Below are 16,230 nucleotides of genomic sequence, written 5' to 3' on the forward strand. Positions count from 1 at the left end.
TCTGGTCCTGCAGGCTACTCGCTCACAGGCCCAGGGGAAAGGAGCGCCCTTTTCTTAGACAAGTTCCAGCAAAGGTTCTGGCCCTGATTGGCCCAGCTTGGTGCCCACCTGACCCTGAACCAATCTCTGGTGGGGGGAAGGGGCGGCAAAGAGGGTTGCTGTGCTCTGATTGGCTAATTTCTGATCATGTGCCCCCTCCTGGAGCCAATCCTGGTGTCAGCCCTGCCCAGATCACAGGAATCGCGGGGAAGGGCTTAAGGAAACTTCGGGGTGCTGCTGCTAGAGGAAGGGGAGTAAGTGCCGGGCCCAGGGGAGACGTGGTGGTGGTAGACTACCTCAGGTCGGCTTGTTTGTTTTCCAAAAAATATGGAGAAAGTCCTGGGAAGACCAAACGATCCACCCAAATTCAGAGCTCCAGGCCCTGGGAAGTGCCTTGCTGGGCTTTGAGCCCCCGCTGCAGATGCCCCGCCCCCTCACTTCCGTGCTCGGATGCGAGATGGAGAGATTCTGGCAAGCGAGCAAAGCATTTCAGTTTCTGCCAGGGTCTGGCTGTGGCCGTCGGGCAGGGCCACTCTCTTTGAGGCTCAGCAAAAGGCCCAGGCCACCCTCTGGGGCCGCGGCAGCCTCCGTGGAGGCTGGGCCTGGAGTGCCCCCCCCGGTGCGCAGGCTGGCGCGCTGCCGCTCCAAGTGCCATCCCCACGTGTGTGCAGCCCCTGGCACTCGCTGCACGCGTGGGCTGCCACGTGGCGCCGGGAGAGCCAAGAAGATCCGGCCGCCGTCCAACAGGAGGGCAGGCAGATGGAGTGAGTGACTCAGCACGGAGGCCAGCTGTGGCCAGATGAGAAGAATAAACAGAGAGGCCGGAGGCCAGACCTGCCACCGTGCCCCTCAGAGCCGGGCAGGAACGGCGGGAGCCTGGGGGGTGACAGACAGACAGGGATGAGCATGGGGGAGATGGATGGCCCTGTCAGGCTCAGTGGAGTGAGGAAAGCCAGACAGATGGTCTCCTTAAAGAAACCAGCCCGCAGGAGGGAGCAGGGCTTTGCGCTGCCGTGGGGGGCCCGAGGCAGGCTCCTTCCAGACAGGGGCTCCTCCTGGCCTGGGTCGTTCCAGCTGGGGCTTGCATGCTGCCCTCATTCTGTCTAAGGTGGCCCCGGGTGTGCCCACTGCTGGGACCAGCCGTTTAGAAGCCCTGGCCACAACAGGTGGGCCATGAAGTCCTTGCCCTGATCTTCTGTCCCAGCAAAGCCCCCACCCCACACTCAGCTACTCGTTGCTAATACCACTGTTGAGCACCTGTCACCCATGGCACCATACTGGGCATTCTAGCTTCATCACCTCCACGCTGCCTTTGCTGTCCCCTAGACTGGAACCCTCTCTCCCCAGGTCCCCACATGCTCTTTCTCAGGGGTCACCTCCTCCAAGAGGCCCGCCCTGACCTCCCCCTCTGAAGTGGCCCCATCACTCTCTTGTCCAGGACACTGTTTAGTTGTATCATAACTTCATCGCTAATCTGAATTTATCTCATCCTTTTACTCCCCGGCTTGTCCACTGATAAGACAAGAGGGCCTCCAGGGTGTGGGCCAGGTCTGTCTTCTTCTTGGCTGTGTCCTAGGTCCTACAACAGTGCCTGGCATGTAAATGTGTGTGGACTGAATCCTCTCAGCCCAGAGAGGGCCTGCCTGAGCCCCGTCTTCTTTTCCTGCTCAGCACTTCCAGCTGTCGCTCATTCTGTGTATTTGTTTTCTTTATCTGCCGTCTCCCCACTAGGACGGATGCGTCACAAGAGAAGCAATGTGTGTCTGTACCCCAGTACTTTGTCAGTCCAGTGAGCGGGCCTGAGGCAGCTGAGAGAGGGAGGAAGGCAGCTGCTCGTGGCCTCAGAGGGGGCGAGGGCCTCACTGGGCAGCCTGGCCCCAAGTCCTGCTGCTCTGCTGTGCCACGAGCCCCCATCTCCGACACTTCCCCCGGCCCTGCTCCTCCCGGCTGCTGCGGGAAGGCACCCAGGCCCTAAGCCAGCCACGATGGCCAGTGCGGCAGCTGGATAGTGCCACCCAAAGATGTCCAGGTCCTAATCCCCGAAACCCAAGAATATGTGACCTTCCATGGCAAAGGGACTTTGCGGATGTGGTTAAGTTGTGGGTGTTGAGACAGGGAGGTTGTCCTGAATGACCCAGGTGGGCCCGACGCGATCACCAGCATCCTCACGTGAGGGAGGCAGCCGGAGATTGGATACAGAAGTAGGACAGGTGACAGTAGGAGTAAGAGGTTGGAGTGATGCGAGGAAGAGGTCACAAGCCAAGAGTGCAGGTGGCCCGCAGAAGGTGGAAAAGGCAAGGAAACGGACTGTCCCCCGGAGACTGCAGAGGGCGCCAGCTCTGCCCGCACCGTGACTTCCGCCCAGCGAGATGGAGTTGGGACTCCTGGCCTCTGGAACTGTAAGGGGATACGTTTGTGTTGTTTGAAAAGTGAGCAAGACACAGAGTTTCAGTTTTGCAAGATGGAAAAACTTCTGCGGAGCTGTTTCACAACGATGTGAGTATGCTTTTCACAACTAAACTATACACTTAAAAATGGTTAAGGCTGTAAATTTTAGGTTATGTGTTTTTTGACCACAATTTAAAAACAAGTTCCCACGCTTGTGGTAATGAGTGACAGCAGTCACGGGCACTGGCCAGGCCCGGAGGCACGGAGCCTGTGTGTCTCAGGGAGCGCAGTCCTGGCCCCTTCCCAGGGCGAGCCTCCTCCGGGGGCGGAGGGGCTGTGCGGGAGCCAGCTCTGTGCCATCAGCTAAACTGACAGAGGACAAGAGCCACAAGCGCTGGCGTCTCTCGAGCCTCCTGTGAGCAAGTGCTGTCCACACACCTCCCTTCCTCTTGTCAACATCTTTCCACGAGGATCCCCACTTGCCCACGAGGAAACAGGCTCAGAGAGGTGAGGTGACTTGCCCAAGGGCACACACCACGGAGCAGAGCTGGGTTCTTAATCTCCGTTTCCTGCCTCCTCGAGGCTGCTTCAGCCAGTGTCTCGCAGCTGCTGTTACAGGCATTCCAACGCCCTAAGGCTGCCTCTCAGCGGCTTTTACAAGCCACCGACTTTCTCCTGTTGGTAACCAGACATTCTCTCCCAGCTTATCAGAGACCAGAGTCTCATTCTGTCCCCAGACGCCCACCAGTATACGAGACTGTCCAGGAAAGTGCAGAGCCCCGAGTTAGCTCATGGTCTATGGGCGCTTCTCTAAGGCCCCACGGCATGGCCTGAGATGGGGGGGTGGCAAGCTGGTGGCCAACAGGCATGCCTGGCCTGCAGAGGGAGTCTGCCTGGCCTGCACCGTCTTGGGTATTATTTTTACTTGGTGCCCAACATTTAACTTCAGAAGAGTTCTCTCCAAAATCAGAAGTCAGGAGCGTTCAGTTCTGCTTCTGTGTAGTCAGGACGGGCTGGGCTCACCCCTGGAAACAAACACCTCCGAGTCTCGGGGCCTTCCACACGGACGTTTATGCCTTTCTCACACTGCACGCGCAGTGCAAGCGGCCCGGGGTCTCTGTTCCATGCAGTCATTTCGGGGCCCGGGCTGATGGAGGCCCTGCCATCCTTCAGTGGCATCTGAGACACGGGGCCATGTCAGTTGCTGCTTCAGGGAAGGAAGAGACAGAAGAGTGCATGGATGTCGCACAGCCTCAGCATGTTACACACATCTGATTTCTGTTCACTTGTCATTGACTGGATGTGGTCACGTGGCCCATCCACATTCCAAGAGGGCTGAGAAGTACAGTCTTCTGTGAACGCTAGTTTCACTAGTTCTGATATTGGTGAATACTAGTCTGCCACACTTTCGTATTTGGCAGCAATTCACTGGAGCTGAGCGAGCATGCCCCTCTCAGGGCTGCCATAGACAGGTGTTCAGGATGTGCACTGCACAGCTGCAGGAGGCACCAAACATGTCATGGTTTCTGGGATCAGTTCTTCCTGCAGATGTGCAGTGACAACCTACACGGCTGTCCGGAGCAGCCCTTCCATCCCTAGACAGGTACATGTGTTCCACTTGCCCCAGTGCCAGGCGAACCTCTTCACTGAAGTCTCGGTAGCATTCCGATTGCACCCTCTGTCTTAGAGTCACTAAGTGGATTCAGCCTAAATGCCAATTCCTCATCAATATCAGCTTCCTATAGGGTAAAGTCCAAACTCCTTCGCAGGGCATTCATAGAACTTACAAATGGGCCTCAGCTTCTTCACGCCAGCTTCCCTTGTCCTTCTTCCCCTCCTCCCCCATGCCAGCTCCCTCCTCCAGCTATCACGTGTCCCCATCCTCTTGTCAGTAATTCCTGAAGTGAGTTAGATGGGCCTCTGAACCCTAAGAGTGCTCCATAAAGCAAATCAGCTTGGGAAATAGGTCACACTCCATCCTGCCCTGGAGAGCCACAGTGGACACTGTGTATTAAAAGTTCTGACAAGTCCTGCGTGTCGTTTCACTTTGTTTAATCCAGTGCTGCTGATCCTGCCCTTTACTCACACAGGAGCCATGATGTCCCAGGAGGAGGACCATCCATTCACCCAACGCATTCTGCCCGTGTAGATGTCTGCACTGTTCCCTTCCTCACGCTGCCTTTCCTGAAGTCAGCTTAGCAGTTCCTATGCGTCCCGCAAATGCCTCTCCTAAAGATGCCCCCCGTGTCCTGTGTCACACTGAATAGTTATTCTGTGTTGGGCTCCCTCTGGCCCAGGACTTCTGTAGGACAGAGCTCTGACCCCAGGGCCATTGACCGTGCTGCCCCCTCTCTGCAGCTCACAGCAGCCTCCACACCCTGTCCCTGCACGGGGACATTTTTGGCCACTGGCACGTACCACAGCTGTGCTCAGTCCTTTTCTTTCCTCGGGGCGGGCAGGACCCCTGGACTTGGCCATACACACTCATACTCATCCTCAGTGGCTCTCGGAGGGCAGACGAATCTCAAGTCAACGCTGTCCTTTGAGTCCTCGTATGTTAAAAATGTGAAGAAAGCCCCGAAGCGTTACAGAGCTGTGGGGCAGTTTACATACGTGCACTGAACCGTTCACTAGCTCACTCGGCGCTGGTCAGAGAGCTGTGGGCCCAGGGAACACAGCAGAGGGTCTGTTTCCGTGGCCGCTTGCTCCTGAGGTGGCATCGAGGAGGGGCGGAGGCGGGAGGTCGGAAGGGGGCCCCTTTTCTGTGGGGCGGGTGGGAAGGCCTCTGATGGGATCTGAGGGAGAGAGGGATGAGGCACGTGGAGAGCTGTGGGGAGAACCTTCCAGAGGAAGGGAAGGCACAGGCGAGGCCCTGACAGAGGCTTCAAGGAGCCGGGCTGGAGCAGAGCAGGCGGCTCTGGATGGGGATGGAGCCAGCTCGGGCTGCTGAGGGGACCTGCCGAAGCCTGAGAAGGAGCAACGCCTGACAGAGCATCCCTGAGTCTGCGCAGCACCTCTCGGGGTCTGAGTCTGCGGCTTGTTGACGGGAGGCCCGGCCAACCCTCGTGCCCACAGCCCCTTCCTTCCCAGTCAGAGAAGACGCCAGGCCCCACGGCGCCCTGTCCGCTTCCTGCCACATGTGGGTCGTGGGCCCATTTCACAGGCTAGGGAACTGGGGCTTGGACGAGGGACGGGGCCCTGGGGGAGAGTGTGGCCTGCTTCCAGAATGCTGCCCAGGCGCCCGCCTGGGGACACCCTGTGGAGATGCAGGAGGGCAAATCAGTCTGATGTCCCGACACAGCAGGAGAGACCAGAGCCCCAGAGGGCCGGGAAGCCCTGCCTCGGCCGAGGCCTGAGCTGGTCCACTGAGGAGGTTGGGGATCGAGTGGGCTCCTGGGTCTGGGGTTCACCTCCTCCATTCCGTCCTGTCCTCCTGGGCAGAGGGAGCCAGAGGGGCTCAGGGGAGGGGTCCATGCACATCGAAGGCCCCAGGATGTGGGAGGCGGGGTGGGGACACCCAGCATTTTCCTTCCCGCAGTGGGCGTTTCAGGGGAAGAGCCGGCTCTGAGGCACTGGAGGGAACCGCGGCCTCTGTCCAGCCTGTGGCCTCAGCACACGGCCTGACCCCTGCAGGCCTTGGGGCCTGCTCATGGGGGAGCCTTCAGTGTGTGCATAAACCCGGGGCCTCCCCTCCGGGTCCCAGCACAGCCCCGCTCACAGAGGGCCTGGTCTGCCCAGTCCTACCCACGGAGCTGCTCCACGGAGACTCGTGGTGGCTCGTGGGCCACATGTGACCAATGCAGTGCCTGAAAATCAAGCCAGTTCCTATTCTAAAAGTCCAGATTTCCAGCTCCTCTTTGAAACAGCATGGCCAGCCACGCTGGGCCTGCCTCGCGTGCACCACACCAGCCGGAGCCCAGAGCGTCTGCCCACAGCAGCCTCCCTCTCGGCTCGGCTGTGGCAGAGGAGTTCTCAAGCCTTGCCCTCACGAAGGTGATGGAGGGCTCCGGCAGGGGCTTCGCTCCTTGCCACCCCTAGAGCCAATGAACCAACCTTCTGTGACAGTTCCCAGGGCAAAGGTCACTCACACCCCTGCAGGCTGGGGCCCTGTGACATGACTGTTCCCACGGGCAGGCAGCATGCGCAACCCCTCCGTCCTCCACCAGCCACAGGGGACCGGTGTGGGTGGGTGGGCCACCCCTAGGGGTCACCCCCCCCCCCATTCCATCCTGCCCTTCTGGGGCTGGAAAGGCTGAGGGGAGGGACGGCCTCATGGAAGTTTCCAGAATCCCTAGTGGAGGGGAGTGGGGAGTCTCCAGGGGCTTACAGATGCACACTGCCCTGGCCGCCTGTCAGGAGAAGACATGGATGGAATGTCCCCAGGACCAGGGGTGCAGGAGGAGCAGCAGTGCAGCCCAGGAGCCTCCCCCACAGACTGGCACCCCCAGACCAGGGCGGGGCCTGGCCTGTGGCCACCCCTCCCCAGGGCCTGGGAAGAAAGGAGACAGGTGGTCAGGCAGGCGGCCTGGAGACCTGCGTTCCCAGCTGGGGTCGCCCCACCACTGTGTGACCCCAGGCTAGACCCTCCACCTCTCTGGGCATCACTTTGAGGTGGTAAGGAAGGGGGGGTGCCCTTGACGGTCTCTAGGGATGCTTTTCACTCCGAAAGTCTCCACATCCGCCTTGAATGGCCCGCCGCACCCACCGCAGCCGCGGGTTACACAGCCCACACACTGGGCACTGCGCAGCCTGGCCCTGCGCCAGCCGGCCTCCCACACACGGGGTTCGGGGCTCAGCCACGCCTGGCACACCCCATGGGAGCAGTAAACTCTGCCAGCTCCCACCACTCGGGGGAGGAAGCTAAGACCGGGGAGGGTCCCCACGAGCAGAGCGCTCCGGGGCCACCGCAGGCCCGTAGTGAAAGCCTCCCCTGGAGCTGTGCCGCCCATGGCCCTGGTCACTCAGTAGGCAAGTGACAGTGCCAGAGCCCCACAGGGCTTCCAAGTCACAGCCTTCAGCGTCAGCCACCCCGCTCCCCCTCCTGCAGGCCCCACCCTGCCCCCAAGGGGAGCGTAGCCCCAGCTTAATTCGCCACATTTGGGGCTGCCCAGTGGTCCCTGGTCCTGTACCGTCCCCAGGAACTGGACCAGTCACCCCAACGTCACATCTGCTGCACAGCATCCCCCACTATCCCAGCTTCCTCTCCCCAACCCCTCGCTTCAGTTCAGGGAGGGGACCCGTTTTAGGCGCCGGGAGAGCTACCCCCAGGAATGCAGGTGGGCACCAGGGGGCATGCGGGGCGCTGGTCCAATGGGTTCTAAGCCCTAAGTCCCGTTTGGAGGGAGCTCTCCTCCAGGGCCACCGCCTTGAGTTGGGTGGCAGAGGGAGCGACTGAGACCCCCTTTACGCTGTGGGCCCTGGGTCCTTCTCTGCAGCTCTCAGGTCCTACGGAAACCCTCCATCACCCCAAAGCAGATTCCAGCCTGGTGTGTACTCGTCTCAGGGACCCGAAGAGAGGCCAAGAGCCTCATTTGGAGGTTGTCTTTCTTACCAGCTCCGAATGTCTCCTGTTCATGAGGCTTGAGGGCAGTTTTAGGAAAAAGGTTTTACAGCTGCTGTAGAAAGAGTAAGTAATGCAAGTTGGGGGAAGAAAGCAAATACACGGAGTCCTTTCCGCAGACGCTTGCTGAGCAGGTGTGCACTGACAGAGGCAGATAGATGACCCGCAATTACCCGCCTGGATCCCCCGGCCTCGCCCAGGCTCCCTCCTGCCTGGTCACCAAGCAATTTCAGACTTTCTGTACATCTAAAGCAGAGATTGTCAACGATTTCTCTCTCCAGCAGATGCGGCTTTCAGGTGGGGAGACAGCCTCAGCGTGTTTATTCTCGAACAAAGGCAGTTGGAGACAGAATAGGCGCGCGGCCCTCCCCCAGCCACCGGCTCCTCGCTCTCCCCCAGTCGGGCTGCAGAGGGGTGACCTGAAGATGTGTGCCCAGCTCAGCCTCCACAGAGTGCCAGGAACACAGGCTCGGGCTGCTCTGCTGCCTTCCCGTGTGTGGGGCTGATCGTGGCTGCACTGGCAGGAACAGGTGACATCTATAAGATGTCATGGGGCCAATGTGGCCTGTCCCTTGACTGTTCCAGAGCTCGGGCACGCCCCTCTGGACTCTTCTCTCCTAGGAGGGAGGGAGCATTTAAAGTGTCTGGTTTCAGCAAGAGGTCCCCTAACCAACGCCCCAGGACAAGGGGAGAAACGGGGTGGTGTGGGCAGGCATGTGAGCTGCTGGCACTCACATGCATACCGCGGGGCGGGCGTCCGAATTCGCAGGTGTCACCTCCATTCTCTCCCCAGCGCCCTGTTGGCTCCTGTGGTGAAGGAGGAATCTGGGCCTAAGAGACACCCCAAGGCCACAGTAGGGAGCAGTTCCAAATTCAGCCACCAACTGCCACCTTCAGGATTTAGGTCACATCTACGTACCACGGCTGCACTTGTTTACACTTTCCGCTGTTGTTGTTTTAAACCGAGTAATACAATCACGTGGTTCTAAAAGCAAAACAAGGCTAGAAGGTGAAAGAGGAGGTCTCTCTCCCACTCTGCACTGTCATCCAGGTCCCCAGCCCCCACCAACCACAAGAGGCTGGTAAGGTTGTTAGGTTTTTCTCTGTCCTTCCAGAGTATCTTTATGGAAGTATACCAAGGATGAAGACATATTCTGATTTTCCCTCCTTCTTGTGCAAAACATAACATATGCCTATAGACGGTTCTGTATCTTGATTTCTCCCTTGATGTAGTGCACGGATGCTCCACTTTGTGCGTATGAGCCGGCACGTGGATGAGGTATTGACCGACTACAACAGCAAAAGATGGGGAGCAACTCAAGTGTTCCCCACGAGGGGGCCGGCTCGAGGAGCTGTGGCCTGTCCACACAATGGGAGACTCTCCTGTAGAAAACAGAGGAGGGGGGAGATGAGGAGGCTTCTCTGTTCCAACCGGGAAGATCTTTACTCTCCAGGCTACATTAATTGAACAGGAGAGGGGTAGGATAAATGCCCCAAAGTGGGATTTTTGGGTCAAAGGACACATGCCTTTGCAGCTTTGATAGATATTGTCCAATCTTTTGTGGCTTCTGGATTTTTGGGTCATAATTTGAAAGATCTTTTCATTTACTTAATATTTTGCTGTACATCAATTAATTTTTTTAGTAAGTGTATTTTAAAGGGATATTAGAGTAAGGAAAAAACCCAGAAATTGAAAAAGAGTGAGGGACAAGTCAGGGTCTTTCATTACAATAGAACTGAACAGAATTCAAAGCAATAGAAAGGTATTCTGGCTGACGTAAACAGAAAGGGCACTTGTTAAAGGATATTTGGACCCCTCAGACCCGCTGGGGGGGGTGTCCTAGCATCATGCTTAGAGGCTAAACATCCAGAGAGGAACCACAAGGACATCGCTGCCTGTGCCTTTGGCTTTGACACCCCAACCTGCCTAGCTGGGCCCCGGGTCCTGCCCCCTGCTTCTGGGAGCCAGATGAAGCTGCTCCCGCAGCCGGCGCAGCCCCTGCCATCAGTAGACAGATTACCGGATTCCGGGTGGTGCCTGCTTCTTTGTGACCCTCATTAGTTGGAGGGATGTGACTGATAGGGGTCCTAGCGGTCAGAAAGGCTTAGAGGGCGAATGTCTGGCATTTCAGCTTACACAGAGGGAGGCAGGCTCTTCCTTGTTAGGAAGAAGGTGCTGGTACTAGGTGGCCAAAAAGAATGATGAGAGTCCACTCTCAGAAGGACAGGCCATGTCCCCAGAGACACAGTGCTGCATAGGGGACCAGATGAGTCAGACCTGCACAGAGAGAAGGGTCTGGGGCTATGATCTCAAGGACCCAGCAGGCGGGACAACTGTGGAAACATGGAGCAGCCAACCCAGAGGTCTGGGAACTCCAGAAGAGGGGCAGGAGACTAGGGCAGAGGGGAGGACGAGGCCTGGGGAGGTGGGAGGAGTGTGAGGACGGTGGAGGATGGGGGCCAGGGCCGGAGAGTAGAGCAGGGGTGCGGAGAAGAGGCCCTGAGCCTGGAGGGTGGACTTGGGGACCTGGGAGGGGCAATGGGCCGTTAAGGCAAGGCAGGCAGAGGGGAATGAGCTGAGGATGATGTGGGCACAGAGTAGGTCAGAGGACAGGTAGACACCCAGGGGAAGGGGCATAGAGCACGCACCCCCAGACTAGGCTGCAGGGGCACCTTCCCGAGCCTGGCAGAGAAGGCGCACCAGCCAGTGAAGGTCCAGCAGCAGAGCTCTCATGTCCCCTGCATTTCCCCTAAGTCCCCAGGGACATCTGGACCCCACTTTGGCAATCTGGGATGGTATTTTTGCTATAGCTGAGCCTCCGTCACAACGCACGCAGCCACAGCAGCGACACAGAATCCCCGCCGCTGTGGGCGCTCCAGCTTTTGGGCCCCTTAGCCCCGTCCTCTTTCTCTTCACTGCTCTTTCCATTTGTGTCGACCCTGCCTGGAGCGGCTGCTGGGCCCTGCGTCTTCCTGGCAAGCTGACATCTTCAGCGAGGTGGGGGGGACCCTTCTCCTTGCACACCCCCAACAGCGGCGCACCCCAGGCTGTGTGTGGATCTTCCATTATTCATGGCTCTCAGATCTCGGGCTGGAACCGGTGCCGTTTTCATCTATAACTCCCAGCCCTCTCCTCTCACGATGCCTTTGCATTTGATCTTCTGCAAATTTGCCTCTTTGTTCTTCAGACAGAATCATATTGCCAGGGGCTCCCGACGGCCCTTGGTGGCACAGACTGCCACGGAAATTCTCTTTAAATAAAAAAATAAAAACGTCCCCAGAGCAACAAGCGAGCCACCTCCAGGTGGAAATGTCACAACCTACCATAAGACAACAGCTCAGAGCGGAGAACAAAGCAAGCGCAGACCAGCCGTGTGCGGATGAGTGCCCAGACATGGCGGGAAGAGAGGCCAGCCATCCCTTCTCTCTCTCCTCAGATCAGTTGCTTCCTCCTTGTAATTCATATTCTAGGCTCGAAAGTTGATTGAAGATAATACCCAGGGTTGATGAGGCCGTAGGGACACGGGCTGCTGATGCATTGCCAGGGGTAGCATATGTTCCTAGAGACTTCTGGTTACTGTTTATTCACTTACCTATTTGCTCACCCAACAACATTGATTGCCTCGGGCCTGGAGGAGCCAGTGGCAGAGAGTCCAGCTCAGGTTTGGTCTAGGGGGTGACTGCTGGCTCCTGTAACGAAAAGTCAGGGGGTTGTAACTTCTTCAGCTACTGCTGGATCCAGGGGTTCAAAAACGTCTTCAGGGGCCGGCCCTGTGGCCGAGTGGTTAAGTTTGTGCACTCTGCTTCGGTGGCCCAGGATTTCACCAGTTCGAATCCTGGATACGGACATGGCACTGCTCATCAAACCACGCTGAGGTGGCGTCCCACATGCCACAACTAGAAGGACCCACAATTAAGAATATACAACTATGTACCGGGGGGGCTTTGGGGAGAGAAAAATAAATAAATAAAATCTTTAAAAAAACAAAAAACAAACCTCTTCAAAACCTGCGCCTTCACTCAGCTACACACGTCAAAATGGTTAAGACGGTAATTTTTATGTGCATTTTACTACAATTAAAAAAAATTAAAAACAAAACAAAACCTGTGCATCACGCCCCACCCACCTCGGACAGGACCTTTAGTGGCTGCCTTGCCCTGGAATCCCACCCCCTTGCACCGTTCAAGTCCGCGCTCAAGTGTCACCTCTTCAGAGAGGCCCCCCAGGCTTTGGCCACTCACTCTCACCCTTCAAAACATTTGCCACTTCCGGAAATTATCCTGGTTTTTACCTGTTTACATATATGCTAGAATGTCGATGACTCCTGAGGACGGGGACTTCATCTTGGTCACTGCTGTTCCCCAGGCCAGGAACAGGCACTGCACAGAGTGGGGCTTAACCAATAGATGCAGAAGGAATAAAGGAAGGGATGTTCTCTCTGCCTCTCTTGGTCCCATTCTGCTTGCATTGGTACCGTTCTCAGGTGGGGTCTCTGTCCAGTGGCAAAATGGCTGCAGGCAGCTCCCATGTCCCACCACTAATATTACCTCATGGTCAATATCACATCAACAATATGACATCATCCATGACTGCATCCTCCTCTCGGCCCTGAGTTCAGTGGGAAGAAAGGGCTTCTCACGCAAATGTCCCAAGGTTGCAACTCATTGGCCCTGGCTGGGTCATGTGACCTTCCCTGAGCCCATCCCTGCGAGCAGGATGCAGTACTCTGATTGGCCAGGCCGGTGGCCCAGATCCACCAAAAGCAGATCCAAAAGCAACGGCAGGGCCATGGCCCCTGCATGCAGAGGGGAGTGGTTTCACCCGGGAAATCAGTGCGCTGATGCCAGACGAAGGGGCTCAGGTGCGGAGCAGGCAGACGCAACAGGCCAACGCTGTGAGCACCTCCGGTTCAGTGCCAGGCTCCAGAGATTCCAAAAAAAATAGCACTTTAATAACATTTGCTGGGTGAGGGCAACTCGATCCCTGACCTCTCAGCAGAGCCGGGGATACAGATCCGTGTGGTCACAGGATGTGTTTATGCCGAAGGCAGGCAGGGCGGGGGAGCACCTGCGACCCTCCCATGAGCTGGGATCTAGCGAGTCATTGTCGCCAGGTTGAAATGGGCCTGAGAGCCGGGGGCCTGCTGCACCCAGGGATTCCATGAACTCACTCAAAAGGAGAAATAAACTGTATTGTGCAAGAATGGTTGTTGCAGAGATATTTGTGATAGAAAAAACAAAAAAAAAAACAACTGGAAACAACCCAAATATTGCCCAATAGGGGACTGGTTAACTACATTATGAAACATCCACTTGATGAAATATTCTGGAGCCATTAAAAACAATAGTTATGAAAACTACAGAGCAACAAGGGAAAAGGCATCTGTTCTAATGCACAGTGACAGCACAGAATACAAAACGGTGACCGGGAGATGCACCCATGTGCCCTGCCTGGGCCTCAGACTCGGAGACGCATGGGGGCGCCATTCCTGCCCCCAGGAAGCTCCTGGGGGAGATGTGAAAACAAGTATAAAGACACTTGGGGGTGAGAAAGGCAACCCCAGAGGGGAAAGAGTTTCTGGGGGTCCGAGAGAGCTGCCCAGGGAAGTGATCTTTGAGCTGGCTTTTATGGGGAGGAAGTACTAAGACTGGCGCCTTAGAGAAAAAGGCTTGAAGGCAACACACACACACACACACACAATGAAAACGGTTGTGCCAGGTAGAATTATGGGTGATTTTTCCCCCTATTTTTTCCAAAATTTCTTTTATGTTATATTGTTTTTACAATAAAAGCTAGTAGAAAACTAAGCTCAGATACAGGAGCATAATTTTCGCTACCCGCATTCGTGTCTGTAAATCACACATGGGCTCCTAAGCACTTCACTTCCCCCACAGAGCAGGGTGGCGAAATATTTATTGAACATTTTGCATGTTGCCTGGCCCCGTGCTCTGCACTGAAGGGATGAGGCACTTACATTGCTAGTGGGAAGAACAAGGTATAAATATTCGAAATAGTAAATTTTTTTTAATATTTAAATAACGGTCCGGATGACTTTGGTGTCCACGGCTGGGACACTGCCCTACGGGTGTCAGGACGCGCGGACCTGGCTGAGACAGAGCAAACCCCGCCGGAGCAGATGGAGGTGTGCAACCAGACCGTCTGATTCTGGGTGAGGAGAAGCCGACAGGCACAGAGTGGGGCTTGCCTGTGGATAAGGGACAGGAGGTCAAGGGTCATGAATTGGGAAGGGCAGGAGAGGGTCAGTCCAGAGAAACAGAGCAGGACAGAGGTTGTGGGAGGTTTGCAGGTGGGGAAGGCCCCTTTTAAGGAGGCTCCAGATGCAGCTTCAAAGGGACCGAGTAGGGCCTGACAACATGGGGAGAAGGACACGCGTCATGTTAGAGACCTCTGCCCTGACCCCAAGCCTATCCCTGGCCAGTTGTGTGTATCACTCAGGGTTCTTAGCTCATCGTGGTCCAAATCCTGCTAAGAACCTGGCCAGTGAGGACAGCACTGCCATGCCAGCACCTTGATCACAGCCACACAGCACAGCCCCTGCTGCTCCTCCATCCAGAAGATTCTCCCCGACCCCTGCCTCTCTGCTCACCAGCTCCTGAGCCATGTCTGGGACAAGGAGCGTCTCACAGGCTGGGCATGGGCACCAACTCACAGCCTAGCTTCTATGGACAACAGAAAAGTGTGTCTCCGGCCTTTTTAGTTGCCACAGTGAGAAGTGAGCCTCATAAAATGAGTGTCTCTGGAGACACAGGATGGGGTTCAGATGTGCAGCTACCGTTCATCTCCATAGGAAGCCCCCACCCCTCACCCCACCCCTCACTCATAAGATGAGAAGGGGGAGACAAGATGGCAGACTGGACACTCGTATCTAATCGCACTCCTTTCCAGGCCCCACTAAAACCACAGCAAATGATTTTTTTAAAGACATCAACTCGATAGGAAGGATAACAGGGGAAGAGATGACAGCAGCAGGATTCTGGAAGCTGGAAACAGAGAGAGGAGTGGTACCCAACTGAGAAGTCCTGAGAGACAGAACAGTAGGCTGTCTGATTCTCTAGGAGAGGCTCAGGTCTGTTCTCGCCCCAGAGCCTGCAAGCCTGTGGAACGTGCAGCCCTGGGTACACCTGGAAAAGGGGATGAATGGCAGTTAAAACAAGAGAGAGCAGAGGAAAAGCTTTGGAAATCCCGTGGGAATCTAGATTCCCAACCTCACCCCAAAATGTTAGGTAACCACCCCTCCCCTCCTCAGCAAAAGTCCAGGGTTTATTCTCCGGATGAAGGAAGCAAAGCCCAGCTAAGAGCTCAGTTTCTGTACTGGAAACATGGGACACAGGCTGCTGCGCCCCCCACCCATCCCCTCCCCTAACCTGCTCCAGAAGCCATCCGGCTAGACTCTTCCCCAGGCAGGAGGCCGAAAGAGTTTCCCTAGGGAATCTGTCCAGCCCCAGATGAAAGATCTCAGGTACCGACACTGGTGGAGTCCCCCACCAGTGGCCCATCAAGATCTCCGAGCTTCCAGTTAACATTCTGGCAGTTAATCATGACCTGGTGAGCCTCAGATCACCAGATTATCTGAGGGACCCCTCTATGATGGAATAGAGGGAACAAGGCAGACAAACAGAAAACATGGTGTACAGGAACAGAGACCATGCAAGGTGAAGAAAATCTTTCAAGATTATTAATAGTCTCAGGGAGAGAAGAGAAGAGATTACATCCATGAAGCTCTAAGAAAAGGCATATTCAGAGAATGGAGAATTAAAAGAGAGTTCTTGGAAATTAAAAGAAGTGATTTTTAAAAAAAGAAGAGACAGATTGGAAGGCACATGTAAGGAAATCTCCCAGAAAACAAAGAGACAAGGAAATGAACAATAGAAGAGGAAAGGTAAGGACACTGACAATCAGTCCCAGAGACTGAGCGTCTGAGTAACAGGCATCAAGGAAAGCGAAAACAGAGAGGAAGAAATCGTAAGTGAAATAACTCAAGAAAATTTCTCAGGAATGAAGGACACACATTTTTGGATTGAAATGACCCAAATTGTGCAGTGCAAGCAATGAAAATCGACCCACACCAAAGCACATTGCTGCGAAATTTCAAAAGCCTGGGGGCAAAAAGGAGAGGCTACAAGTTTCCAGAGAGACTAGAAGACATGGAGTAACGCTCCCAAAGTTCTGAAAGAAAAGTATTGCCAAAGCAGACTCTACACTCAGGCAAACTGAGGCGGGA

The 16,230-nt window shown here is 55.7% G+C and overlaps 2 long non-coding RNA genes across 2 annotated transcripts; one reads left to right on the forward strand and one right to left on the reverse strand.

Moving 5' to 3' along the window:
* The first annotated feature begins 228 nt into the window (after positions 1 to 228).
* LOC139046129 (uncharacterized) lies at positions 229 to 5,038 on the forward strand. The gene is made up of 3 exons (XR_011505710.1): positions 229 to 293; positions 1,771 to 2,535; positions 4,518 to 5,038. It is a non-coding gene; the product is annotated as an uncharacterized lncRNA (long non-coding RNA).
* A 2,413-nt stretch (positions 5,039 to 7,451) lies between these two features.
* LOC139046270 (uncharacterized) lies at positions 7,452 to 12,613 on the reverse strand. The gene is made up of 3 exons (XR_011506113.1): positions 12,280 to 12,613; positions 11,581 to 11,677; positions 7,452 to 9,370 (listed from the first exon to the last, which is right to left on the reverse strand). It is a non-coding gene; the product is annotated as an uncharacterized lncRNA (long non-coding RNA).
* Between the last annotated feature and the right edge of the window lie 3,617 nt (positions 12,614 to 16,230).

The sequence above is a fragment of the Equus asinus genome, chromosome 9 (assembly GCF_041296235.1).
Source record: "Equus asinus isolate D_3611 breed Donkey chromosome 9, EquAss-T2T_v2, whole genome shotgun sequence".
Taxonomy (NCBI): Eukaryota; Metazoa; Chordata; class Mammalia; order Perissodactyla; family Equidae; genus Equus; species Equus asinus.